This window comes from Lissotriton vulgaris, chromosome 7 (genome assembly GCF_964263255.1).
Source record: "Lissotriton vulgaris chromosome 7, aLisVul1.2, whole genome shotgun sequence".
Lineage (NCBI taxonomy): Eukaryota > Metazoa > Chordata > Amphibia > Caudata > Salamandridae > Lissotriton > Lissotriton vulgaris.
The window spans coordinates 1,316,390,583-1,316,403,070 of NC_141695.1; the positions used below are offsets into that span (position 1 = coordinate 1,316,390,583).

The 12,488-nt window shown below is 45.6% G+C and overlaps 1 protein-coding gene across 2 annotated transcripts in view; it reads left to right on the top strand.

Moving 5' to 3' along the window:
* LOC147703583 (uncharacterized) overlaps nt 1–12,488 on the top strand; it is a 1,699,045-nt gene that overhangs the window by 655,533 nt on the left and 1,031,024 nt on the right. The window lies entirely within an intron of this gene.

Here is a 12,488-nt window from a genome sequence, read left to right on the forward strand (position 1 = left end):
CTAAATGTATCCACTGGAAAATCCCGGTGCTTGTAATACCAATTTGTGTGATAATTTCTCCTTCCATGAAGGGTTTCTTTATAAATTGGCCACAGTGGGTGGGACTGTGCAATGCTCCTTGCTGCAGCCCCAGGCCCGTTAGCCTCTCTAAGAGGCCAGATATCTCCGGGCCCAGAAAAATGGCTTTCAGAGAGTTCGGACCCAATAATTTCAGGCCATGAACAACTCCTAATTGCGATTTACCATTCCAGGTGAAATAAAACAACTCATAGTGGGGGATATTCTCAAGAACGTGCGATAATCTTTGCCAAAATAGGTTAACGCAAATTTTCATATCGCCGTCTATCGCTGGAAAATAACTCTGTGTTAATGTTGTATTCACAACACGGTGGTAACATGCGATAGTTACCCGATAACGAGTCAAATGTCAGCAATAAAATTACTTGGACGGCGATAAAAATCTAAACCCTAACGTGAAAAAAGTTGCAATGGGCCCAACTGCGATAAAAAATTCAGCGATAAGCAGCATCAGGCCTGCAAGTCCCTCAAGTCAGGCGGGCAAAATCACTATAAAAGCGACAACCAAAAACACAAACAAGACACAAACAACTGCGAAGCACCATGGAGGTAGCCGGAGCAAATACAGAGGACAACCAGAACCCCACAAGCCCCAGAGAGGACCAGCCTGAGACCATCATTGGGGAGATGGTGGCAGGAGTTGGGGGACCGAACACTGCACAACATGACCTGAGCCAACAGCAACAGGGTGAGTAATGACCAGTGACTGGGGGGACGGGGGAAGATGGGCACTATGGCACACATGCACAATTAAGTATAGCACATCTGCGGACAAACCATACCCAAGAGTCACAACTCTGACCAAAAGCCCAATTTACCCAAGTCTGCAACATCTCAGCCCTTTAAAAGCACAGAAGTGAAAGGCACACCGCCTGAAAGGGATAAGGGCCAGCCAAATCAGAGCTGAAGGGGCAACTCACCCACGATGCAGCACACACACATAAGAATCAGAGCACCTCAACATTGACAACAATGTAGTACAAACTGCAGCACTTTCACAACAGAACAGAGGACACAACTGCTGCTGCTTGTGTTTAGAAAATGGCCATTCTCATTTGGCATAGCAGGAAACTGTGAGATGATAATGCACAAGTACAACCTCAAATCCCTGATGGTGTAGAAATGTCAATTGTACCGCATCTCCTCACAAAAAGTAACAATGTACATTGTCATGCAGTCTGACAGTAAACTTGTACAATGTGTGAACATAAATGTGAACACAATGTCAATCTGCATCTCCCCTTCACATTGCAGAGGGAGAATCAACACCTCCTGCAGAGCAGACCAAACAACACAGCACTGATGATGAAGAGGACCTCCCCAACATGGACACTGGTGCTGTCCAACAGCTCATGGACAGTTCCGGCACCACACCTCCAGGAGCAGAGCAGCCCAGCTGCATCGATAAGACCCCACCCCACCCCCTGCACGGACCACACAGCAGGAAGCACTCACCACCACGACTGTCTCCCAGGACCCCCACGACAAACACATGGCATTCCAACGCCGGGTGTTAGGGTGCCAGGAGAAGATGGCTGACCAGCTGCGGGTGGGGTTCGACCTTATGGCAGCCAACTAGATACCGTACGTGGGTGCCTATGTCCCATTAGGGACGACTTATAGTCCCTAACGGACACCATCTGTCAGCTCCATGCTCTCCAACAATCCATGGCTGACATCGCTGGAGTCATGACTCTGAGCCAAGAACAACTGTCTAGTCAGAGTGGCACCAGCGATGTCAGCCGAAAGTTGGGGCACATAAGGAGAATGATGGAGAGCTTGGAGCGGATGCAGGCGGAAAGAATGTTTGCCACGTTTGCACACCAGCAAGATGTAGCTGTGATCTTCCATGCCCTGCAGATCCTTGTCATGACATTGCCACCACAAGGCCTGGCGCAGATGAATGCTGGTGCTACTACTCCATCCACAACTCCACCCCTTGAAGTGTCAGTGACACACAGTGCGGCAGACATTCTAACTCCGGCCACTGATGTGTCACTGCCACACAGTGATGCAGACAAAACACCACCACAGGCATGTGAGGCACCTGACATATCAGAGGACAAAGATGATGATGAATCTGGCTTTGTGGTAAGAATGAAGTGGTAGCATTCATCTCCGCCATATGGCCGGTCTCAGCTTGGTTCTGCCCTCTGCATCATGCCCTGGAATAACACTCAGGGACACTCACCTTGGACCTTGACATGGACTGCCATATTTTGTTTGGTTACCAATGACACAACAATCACACTGAGGACTGAAGTCGTCCACTCCTGATGAACTTGTCAAACCCTAAAGGACTCTGGCTGTCCCTCCACGGGGCAACAATGTTAAGTGAGGTTTGCAGGGCCCTGTACTAGTCCAGCTTCAACACTCCACTGAATGTGAATAAAACATTCTAATTCACACAGATATGTCATGGCTATGATCAATCAAGTATGAAAGTATGGATGAATGTAGGGACAGTGATTCCACAAAAAAGTACTCTGTGTGTAATGCTATAAATGTGCATGTATGGCCGTGATCCAGATAGGCAGTGAGACACACATTGTCATGCAAATCAACACTCATCACAGTTGAATTCAAGTGAAGGTGCATAGATTTTATTAGCATATGAGTGGCAGTAAGGGCAAGATAAGTGTCACAACATGCAGACCAATGCAGCAGTATGTCAGAATGAGGAACGTTGTCAAGCACTGCTGTCCACTCCTCACCTTTCACAGGCGTGTGTTAACCCGCGTTGTTGTCCGAACATGTATTCGGAGTCCAGGGAATGCAGCCATGACCACTGTTGTCGTGGGATATGTGACCAGATCTCCAAGATGCAACAAGGTGTTGGGACATGTGCAATGGGTTCCAATTGGATGTGGCTGCAGGTACGTAGTTACTCGTCCATGAAAGCATTTGCAGCTGCGTAGGCTATAATTTCCAACATCAGGTCATTGTCGACTTCATCAAACAGGACGGCAAGTTGATCCATTAGCAGGTCCAGACAGATGTGCTGTGTCCACCCCCTTTCACCAATTAGCACTACAGCCCAATAGGGGAGCGGTTCATTGTGGTCACTGCACACAAGGATTTGTGTAATCTCCCTGGTCCAGTTGCCAGCATGTATGCCAAGTATCAAGGCATCCCATAAACAGGTATCATGGTGACACTCCTGGTCGTGGGCCAAAAAGGGGCACACACACATGTCAAAATCCAGTTCAGCTACCATCCTGTTGGATAGGCAGACATCCATGGACCACTCGAATATGCACGATCGACAATGCAACACAGGCTGAACGCAGGTGATGTTGACAGGGCGGAAGCTTAGCCGGTAACTGAACCGCTGTGCCCCCAGTAAATGCAGCATACGTGCACAGTACAGTTCCATGTGACAGGGGTTGTGCATGTGTCCGGGATGTTCTGCCATTGCGTTAGTGGCTCTGGTTGAAGTGGCACTGTTCTGACCTGTGCCAGTTCTGTGAATGAAATGCCAATGCTTGCATCAATGAGTTGTTTTAGTTTACAATGGTTGTACGCCTGGGATGGTGTGGAAGTAAGTGTAAAGGCCATTCCATGCAAGATAGCTTCTAGCAAGGACTTCTGGGTGTGGGGTGTGTATACGTTGGCCGTTCGTTGGGCTGTGCGTAGTGTGACACTTACAAGAATACCAAGGGAGATCACAAAATAATTTTATTACATTTTCTGAGACATCATCTTCTGAGAGTAGTAGTGAGGAAGAGAATTCAACTCCCCGGAGAAACAACAACAGACGAGGTGCATTTCAACAACAACACCAGGGATCTTTTTTAGCCAGGGGTCAAACAAAACCTCGTGGAAAAACAAGACAGAACCAACAATCATGGGAAATGTCTACAAGAAGACAACATTACAAGAACTAACTTTGTCACCCATATTCAATTTATCTAACAAAATTTTAACACAAGATGAAGAAAATGTATTGGGTAAAGGATTAACATTTGTCCCAACATGACGAACGGACTTTGTCAAATTAAAAACAGAAGTCATCGAATTCTGTCGAAAGGTCAGATTAAAATCTTTTTTTGCTGAGAATATATATCAAACATCAATGGAAACTACAGGTCTAAGGAATACATCTGTCTTTTGTCCTCCCACTAGCAAAGTGCCCAAATAAGTAATCACGTTCGAAAGAACAATTTTATCTGCAGTTACTGAAATGGAAAAAAAGAAAAAATTGACAAAACACAATCTGTCAAAAGTTGAGTCACAAGCATTGATGAACCTAAAAAGGGACACATCGGTCATTATAAAACATGCCGATATAGGGGGCTCAATTGTAGTTTGGGATAAGGCCCTGTACATTCTGGAAATAAAAAGACAGTTGGACGATGTGACATGCTATCAAACAATTAATAAAGATCCGACATCGGACTTGAAAAATGAATTGCATAGAATAATTGATGAAGGCTATGAACAAGGATTCCTGGGTAAAAAGGAGATGGAATATTTAAAAATCAAACATCCAAGAACTCCATTATTCTATGTATTGCTAAAGATACATAAAAACGAAAAAACACTCCCTGGACGACCAATAGTTTCTGGTTGTGACTCATTGCTAGAACCTATTTCTAAGTTCGTTGATGTTTTTCTGAAACCTTTTTTATCATACGTAAAATCATTCATACAAGTCACTACAGATTTCATAAATAAACTGATGACAATTGATTACGACGAAGACAATCACTGGATGGTGACAATGGACATCACATCCCTATATACACAAATCCCACAAGACTAGGGGATATATGTGTTAGAAGCAATTCTGGAAGAGAGAGAAAGACCCCACAAAATTCCAACGACATTTATCCTAAGACTCGCAGAGTTCGCCCTGAAAAGGAATTATTTTAATTTCAATGGGGAATTTTACTTCCAAACAGGCGGGGTGGCCATGGGATGCCCCTTTGCTCCAGAACTGGCAGTCCTTTTTATGTCTAAATATGAGGAGGCCTTTGTATACCAGAATAATCCCTATGCACAATGGATAAAAAATTGGTATCGATATATAGACAATATATTTTTTTCGTCTGGACCGGTACAGAGGAGGATCTGAAAAAATTCCATGAATGGATCAACAATAAAGCACCAACAATCAAATTCAGTATGGACCACTCACGGAAAAAAATACCATTCCTTGACATAGAGGTTTATCCGTCAGAAGGGGGGTTGGTTACAACTCTCTACAAGAAGCCAACAGATCGCAATAAGGCACTTCATTTTAAAAGCACTCACCCCGAAGCCTTAAAGATAACCTACCTTACGGTCAATATCTACGAATCCTAAGAAATTGCCAATATAAAGATGAATATTTAAGACACGCGGAAAATTTGACAACCAATCTATTGCAACGTGGGTACCCCAAAAAATTGCTGAAAAAATCACTTAAGAGAGCATGGTGGACACCACGTGAATGCCTCCTGGAGAAAAAGGCAAAGAAAGAAACCGACAGAATGGCGTTTGTCTCGACATTCTGTTCAGATTCAAACGTACTAAAAAAGGTAGTCAAGAAGAGCTGGCATCTACTAAGAAACTTGGACGAAGCCTTCTCAAAAGAACCATTATTCGCATTTAAAAAGAACTGCAGTATTGCGAATCAATTAGTTAGAGCGGCACTTCCACAGAACAAACACCCAAACTTAAGGGCAATGTTAGGCCTACCACCCATCCAAGAGCATCGAAAATGTGGCACTTGCTCATGTTGTGACACCACAAAAGAAGGAACCACATTTGAACATAAAAATACAATTTGGAAACATGAGGCATTCACGAACTGCAAATCACGGTATGTGGTATATGGGATCATATGCCCCTGTGATCTAGTGTACATCGGGAAAACCAATCAGGAGGTACGGCTAAGAATGCAACAACACAAATCAAGAATCAGGAACAATGTACTGACAGCTCCCCTAGTGAACCATTGGTGTGAAAAAAATCACAAAGATACAGACTTAGTTTGGACAGTAATATCCAAAGTTGAGAATGATGCAAGAGGAGGAGACTTGGATGCAAAACTATCATGAAGAGAAGCCATGCTAATAGTAAAATTCAACTCTGCGATACAGGGATTGAATGAGCTCACAGAGATGTTCAAACTATGTTGAGAAGATGAATAAACCATGACCTCCCTAGGATCAACCAGATGAACAGTGATCCTCACAAGACACAACCCACACAGACTCATGTACAATGCACGAAAGAAAAGGCCAACACAGAGACTACGATGACGGTCCCATGAGACAAAAAAATCCCCGAAAATTGGGTCAACATGTAGTACAAAGACCAAAAATCCCATGAATCTTCATGAACCCGGAATTATACAAGATCATGGTCTATTCAGAAAAACTGTATCATATGCACAGACACGTGATGCTAAACAGCTATCATTGGAAATGTATGTCTCATGGACTCTTTTACAAAACAAAAACAAGTCGCGGCAATAAACCATCTCAAACACCCCAGATGCCCAATCAACAGGACCAACACACTCCACAGGCATAACATTGTCTTTACATCATGAATGACATAAAAATGGATAGTCTAATATAAGCAGTGGAAGTGTAGAAGTAAAAAACGAGTGTCATGTGCAATGGCACAGCACAAGACTACAAACCCCATGAGTCTTTGGGTATTAAGAACACACTCGATCCGGGCTCGAAATTATGCAAACAACATTACATGTTCAAAAATGTCATGTCAAATATCAGGCACGCGTAGCATGCAAAGAGATGCCCGATTGATTGCATTACCCAAAATAAACTACCCGGGATAAAAATTAATCGGAATCCCTCACATGCCAAATAAGAAAGGAGAATATATTATCCAAATAAATCTGAATACACAATAGTATTTTCAGATAAGTATATCATTCACAGTTACGGAAGCGCCGAAGCATAAAACGGGCTTTGCCGGTGTTCCGAGATTCACTGTATCCCCGTGTGTGGCTGCACCCCCTACGTCACGGGGTGGAGAAGGGCAGACAGCGCCCACGGGGTCCTTGTGCCAACATTGTTCACAGCCTCAAGCCGCCAGCAGCCCGAGGCGGTGTACGAGGCTGGAACAGTTCTAAATTCATGTTAATTAATGTCATGTTAATCACCATCTATGATGGAGCTTTGATTACAGCAGGAAAGGGAGAGGGGTCTGGGAAGAGGCACGCTGATGTTGTTGTAATGCAGGCAGCTTAGCATCGCAACATGCACTGTGATCATTCGTATAATCATTTGTTTAACACGCTTCCCGGGTACACGGTTTACATTTTAAATAAATATGTAGCAGCTTTAATGCGGGGCAATACCGGCCTGCAGGTGGGGGGTCCTGCTTGTACGGAGATGGGCTGTGTACAGAGGTCGGCACAAGGACCCCGCGGGCGCTTTCTGCCCGAGACGCGAGCCATGTTCGAATAGAGCATGCGCAATGATGATGACACGGAATGATGGTGGGCGTGGTACTACGTCATCGGCCATAATGTGCGCATGCGTACGCATGCGCAAAACAGGGGGGGCCACTGCCTCACGGGGGCAGCGGATTATGGAACACCGGCTTCAAACTACAACTCCTGTGATCCTTTGCTGACCCGGAAGCTCGCTACTTTCATTGTGGACGCGGCGGTTTTGAACAACCGAGAAGAGCACTAGGAGCTTCGTGCCCCGACCCATATAGGTAAGCATCCACACGTTTTACACCAAAAAAGAATCAAGCATTGGCACCAAGAGAACAACAGGGTAACAGATGGTTGTTTGGTTTTTCCAGGCGGGAGCACGCGATCTTTGATACACAGCAGCCTGAGCCTACGAGGCAGGTAAGAACAGTCATAAGAACCATACTGATTAACATGTAACAGGTTAGAGGACAAGAGAACCCATAAAATCTGCTTTTTCTTTTCATAGAGCCAAGCAGTCCATGAGATAGCTGGATAATCAGAACACATATTAAAGTAAGTGCAATTGAGAAAAGTTTCGGCTAGAGTATGAAAGTTGAGTATTTGATGTTGATTGTGACTTTTTGCCTATGACCCTTTCCTTGCAATAGAATTGTGGAGACGTCGGGGGCAAACTATCAGCACAGGCGCTCTGAAAAAACAGAGGTAAGAAGTGGAGGCTAGTAGTGATGGAGGCAGCAGTTCGCACATATTAACAAGAGAAAAATATCCTAAAGAAAGGTTCTCTCATTTTTTTTCCTTTTTTCACAGACTTTGGTCCTGATGAGAACTCTTTAACAACGCGAGTTCGAAACGCGTAGACTACCAAGGCCATAAGGATATAAGAAGTCATAGACAATTGATAACAATAGGTTCTTTTGAAAAAAGCAAAAAATTGATGGCTTTCCTGTGAATAGCAGAATTCCAGTATATATTTATAATTTCATGTTGTCTGTGGTTGTATGAGAGGGGTATGACTGAATGTCTGAATGAACTTTGAAAATGTCAAAAATGTATATAATGTTTTGCAAATTGTTGGTTTGATTAATGTATTTGTTGTGTACATAAGGTCTTAAAAATTGCTAAATTGGTGAACTAAGAAACCAAACTTAAGAATCAAAAATCATTGATTTAAATAAAGCGACGAAATCAAAACACAGATACGAGTACAAAGCATTTTGTTTAATTCGGATATTTTGAGACATATGTTGTGTCGAATTGAATACAGTACTGGCACCTCTTTTTGTTTACTAGTGTGGGAGTCGGCATCAGCTGCTATAGTAACTGTCAGGGTGTGCCGGGCACATGCAAATCCAAGTTCGCAGGTGCAGATGTGCTTCCGCCTGATAGTTCAGACAAAGGAGCTTTCATCCCAAGTGTTAGTTTGTCATATGCTTGCATTCAGGAAATGTGATGTGGCTTGTTGGGGGTGGGGTGGGATATGTGCGACTTTGGGATTCATGTTTGACATGTCTTGCAAGTGGCAAATGTACGTCCGGGAACATCCTTTGCGACGCGGATGTTACCCCGCAGTACCGTTACAACGCGTATTTTAGAACGCAAGTCGTAACCACGACTTGCGCTGGAGGGCGCTAAAGCACAAGGAATAGTAGATTTACTATTCGAACACCTTCTCTACTGTACGTAGGCTGGTGTTGGAATAGTAAATTAAACTATTCCTAAGTCCGCACCCCTACATGGTAATGACTTGCGTTGTAACGGTACGCGTGGTAATACCACTTGTCGTAACAACGTACATCCATGTACGTCATCACTGTGTGTTACTTTGCCTCACAGCTGCTCCTCCCTCCCCCAGAGCCTATTTACTTGTGTGCGCTGCGCGGTTGCATCACTTGCACTCCTACGGCACACCATTGTCATGCCTGTCTCCGCATGTCTATAAGCCTGACAATTACACTGTGATGTTGGCCATTGAAGGTGGGTGGCCACGTGAGTGTAGGCCTATGGTAAGGATAGAGCGGACACAGATGTAGAGTCCTTGCGTGGCTAAACTAGCGCTGCGAGTAGGTTTAAGCATTTGGCTCATGCTGCAGCATTACAGATACACAAAACACTTGGCATGTATGAGCAAAGAACCCTGTAGATCTTGCACTGCTTCATTTCTCCTATCGTGCTAACGAATTTTGTTGCGCGCACTGCATCACCAAATGCGATGCAGTGCGCTTAACAAAATTTGTTTGATTTATTTATATGTTTACCTACCTGTTAAACTCCGTAATCCATACATTACTACCCCCCACCCTGCCCCTCCCCCTCCCCACGTCACCGCCCTGCAGGAACTCCTACTGCCAACCGCGGCTGGCCCAGAGCCCCGGGCAAATTCTTCACACCCCTATGCTGGACTGGTGTCCCCAGCCCAGGGAACTCTGCTTACACTTAGAGGGGGGACAACAAAGCTACATGTCCAAGGTCTTAGCCACTGCCTGAGGTGACATGGTTGCGACCACTGTCCACAGCACAATGTAATGTGGTAGGGTCCGGGGACATCATGCATACATAATGACCACACGGACCTTTTGATTACCAGGGTCACATGTCCAGTGAGGCCTGTGCTGGATGGGTGTGGGGTGAGTGTAAGTCAGCCCTCAGGGAGACTAGAACAGTGATGTTCGGATCACACACATAGATTCAATCATAAAGGGTCCATGACTTGCAGTGCACTGCGGTAGGGGCACCAAATCTGGAATCACACACAAAAGATTCAATCATAAAGGGTTAATGACTTGTGGTGCACTGAGTTAGTGGCACCTGATGCACGGTGTCCAGCACGGGCCTATCGCCACGTGGCGATGACTTGAGCTGCACTGAGGTAGGGGCACCAAAGATGAGCGTACTCATGTGAAGTAATTGTTAATGATTGTGTCCCTTCGGAATATTCCTGCTGCAGCTGCAGTGGGGTGTGGTTCACCTGCCTCAACTTCATCATCATCGTCCCAGGTCTTCCCCACGGCCTGAGGTGACATTGTTGTATCAGCTGTCCCCAGCACAAAACTGAATCATAAAGGGTCCATGTGTTGTGGTGCACTGAGTTAGTGCCACCTGAAGAGTGAGAGTGTGCGCAGCCAGTGATGATAGTGTGGCCTTGCAGGTCAGGATTGGATTTGATATGTGTGAGCCCTGCTGAATGCAGTGTAGGCCGTAGGCAGTGGTCAACAGGGGGCCCACAGCCATGTGGCGTTGACTTGAGCTGCACAGAGTTAGTGACACCTGAAGCGCTTAGCGGGTGTGCAGCCTGGGGTGATGCGTCGTCCAAGCGGGCCCCACTGGAAGCAATGTCTGTTGCCTACTGGGCTTTGCCGTAAATAAACCAAACTCAATTTAAATTGGGGGACCTGCTGACCGGAGTGCAGGCCGAAGGCAGTTGTCAGCACACACAAAACTCCACAGTGCTGTACCATAGGTGCGCTGGGGCCTGTGTTGCGGAGGCCAGCGATCGGCTGAGGAGGCTGGCAGTCACGGTGGCGAACTCGTGGCAGGGTGAGGGGCGCCCCTCTGGCAGAGGCATTGACCATACCAGAAGTGAACCACGCCCAAAGCCCCAGTCTATTTATTCACACTCCTACGCTGAACTGGCGTACGCCGGGCCAGCCCACTCCGCTTACAGGGAGGACGACAAAGCAACATCACTGAGGTCTTCCCCACTGCCTGAGGTAACATGTTGCGTCTACTGTTCACAACACTACAAACACCGGCAGTATATGACTAAATGGACATGTCTGTGCTCTGCATACTGAAGTCTGTCCAGCACATCACCGCCACACTTGGCATTGTGTACATTCTTATTCATGGGTGACTTTCCTCCTTCACACCTACTTCGTTCCCACCTCTCCCCACATTCTGCAATTGTGTGGCTGAGAGCCATGCCGTTTTCGGAAGGTCAACTGTCTTGTTCTGCCCTGCCTCTGTGGTAGTCAAGGGAGGGGCCCGGGGGGGAGGGGGGCTGGGGGTGGTGGCGGTGGGTGTTGTGGCCCTCATGGGGCTCCAAGCTGCTTGATCAGTAGCTCCATGACATGTGTTGGTCTTCAGATGTGGCTCTGGGCTGGGATCACTTTCATACTGCAGGTTGTCGCTTAACACCAGTAAAAGGCAGGTGTTAAATCCCTGCTGCTAACGTGCCTTATCGCCTGTTTTTGGATCGCTACCCCGATCTGGCTGGTCGTTGAGAATATCGCAAACTTGTGTGTTCGTGTGTTTTTGCATGGGAACGCCTACTCTACATATCATTAGTGTTAGTTGTCACTCTCATCCGTGGTGATGTTTTTTACGGCAGCTATCGCTGGAAAACTGGCGATATCAGCAGTTTGCACCAGCTTGAGAATAGGGCGAAAAATCTATCATCACTTTTGCGGCGCTAAAGTGTCGATAAATCGGCGATAAGTCCTTGAGAATATGCCCCAATGAGTACCCAGGTGAAATTTACTCCAAAACTGCAGTGAGGGCCTATGTGCCTATTTGCAAGGCTCCTCTTTTACATTGTAGATTTAAGAAGATACTTCCTTTGCCAAGTAATTACAGAGGGTCTCGTAGACTCGTAGATCAGATAGCAGGTAGATGATGTTTGAGGCTCCCCCATAACAAAAATTGAATATTTCCTTTTGATTACTCACTCTTTTCCTATGTGTACATATGGATTACTACATTTCTAAAATGTAATAGAATCACATTACAATTAGGGAACACAGCCCCATTTGGATAGTTAATGTGCAAATCCCCAGAATATATTTATGAGACACAAAAAGACCTGCAGACTAAAATGTTCCTTTAGGACAAGAACGGATTTTTGCCGACTTCCATAAATAATCTTCTTCCAACACTGGATTTCTACAGAAATGCAGCTCTTACTTAAAATGAACCTTCAGAAGACAGTTGTGTTACTTCAGTTCTATTTCAGAGAGTGCACACCTTCTGGCTTGAAACTATTTCGAAAGCCAGCACATTATGGGGGCAC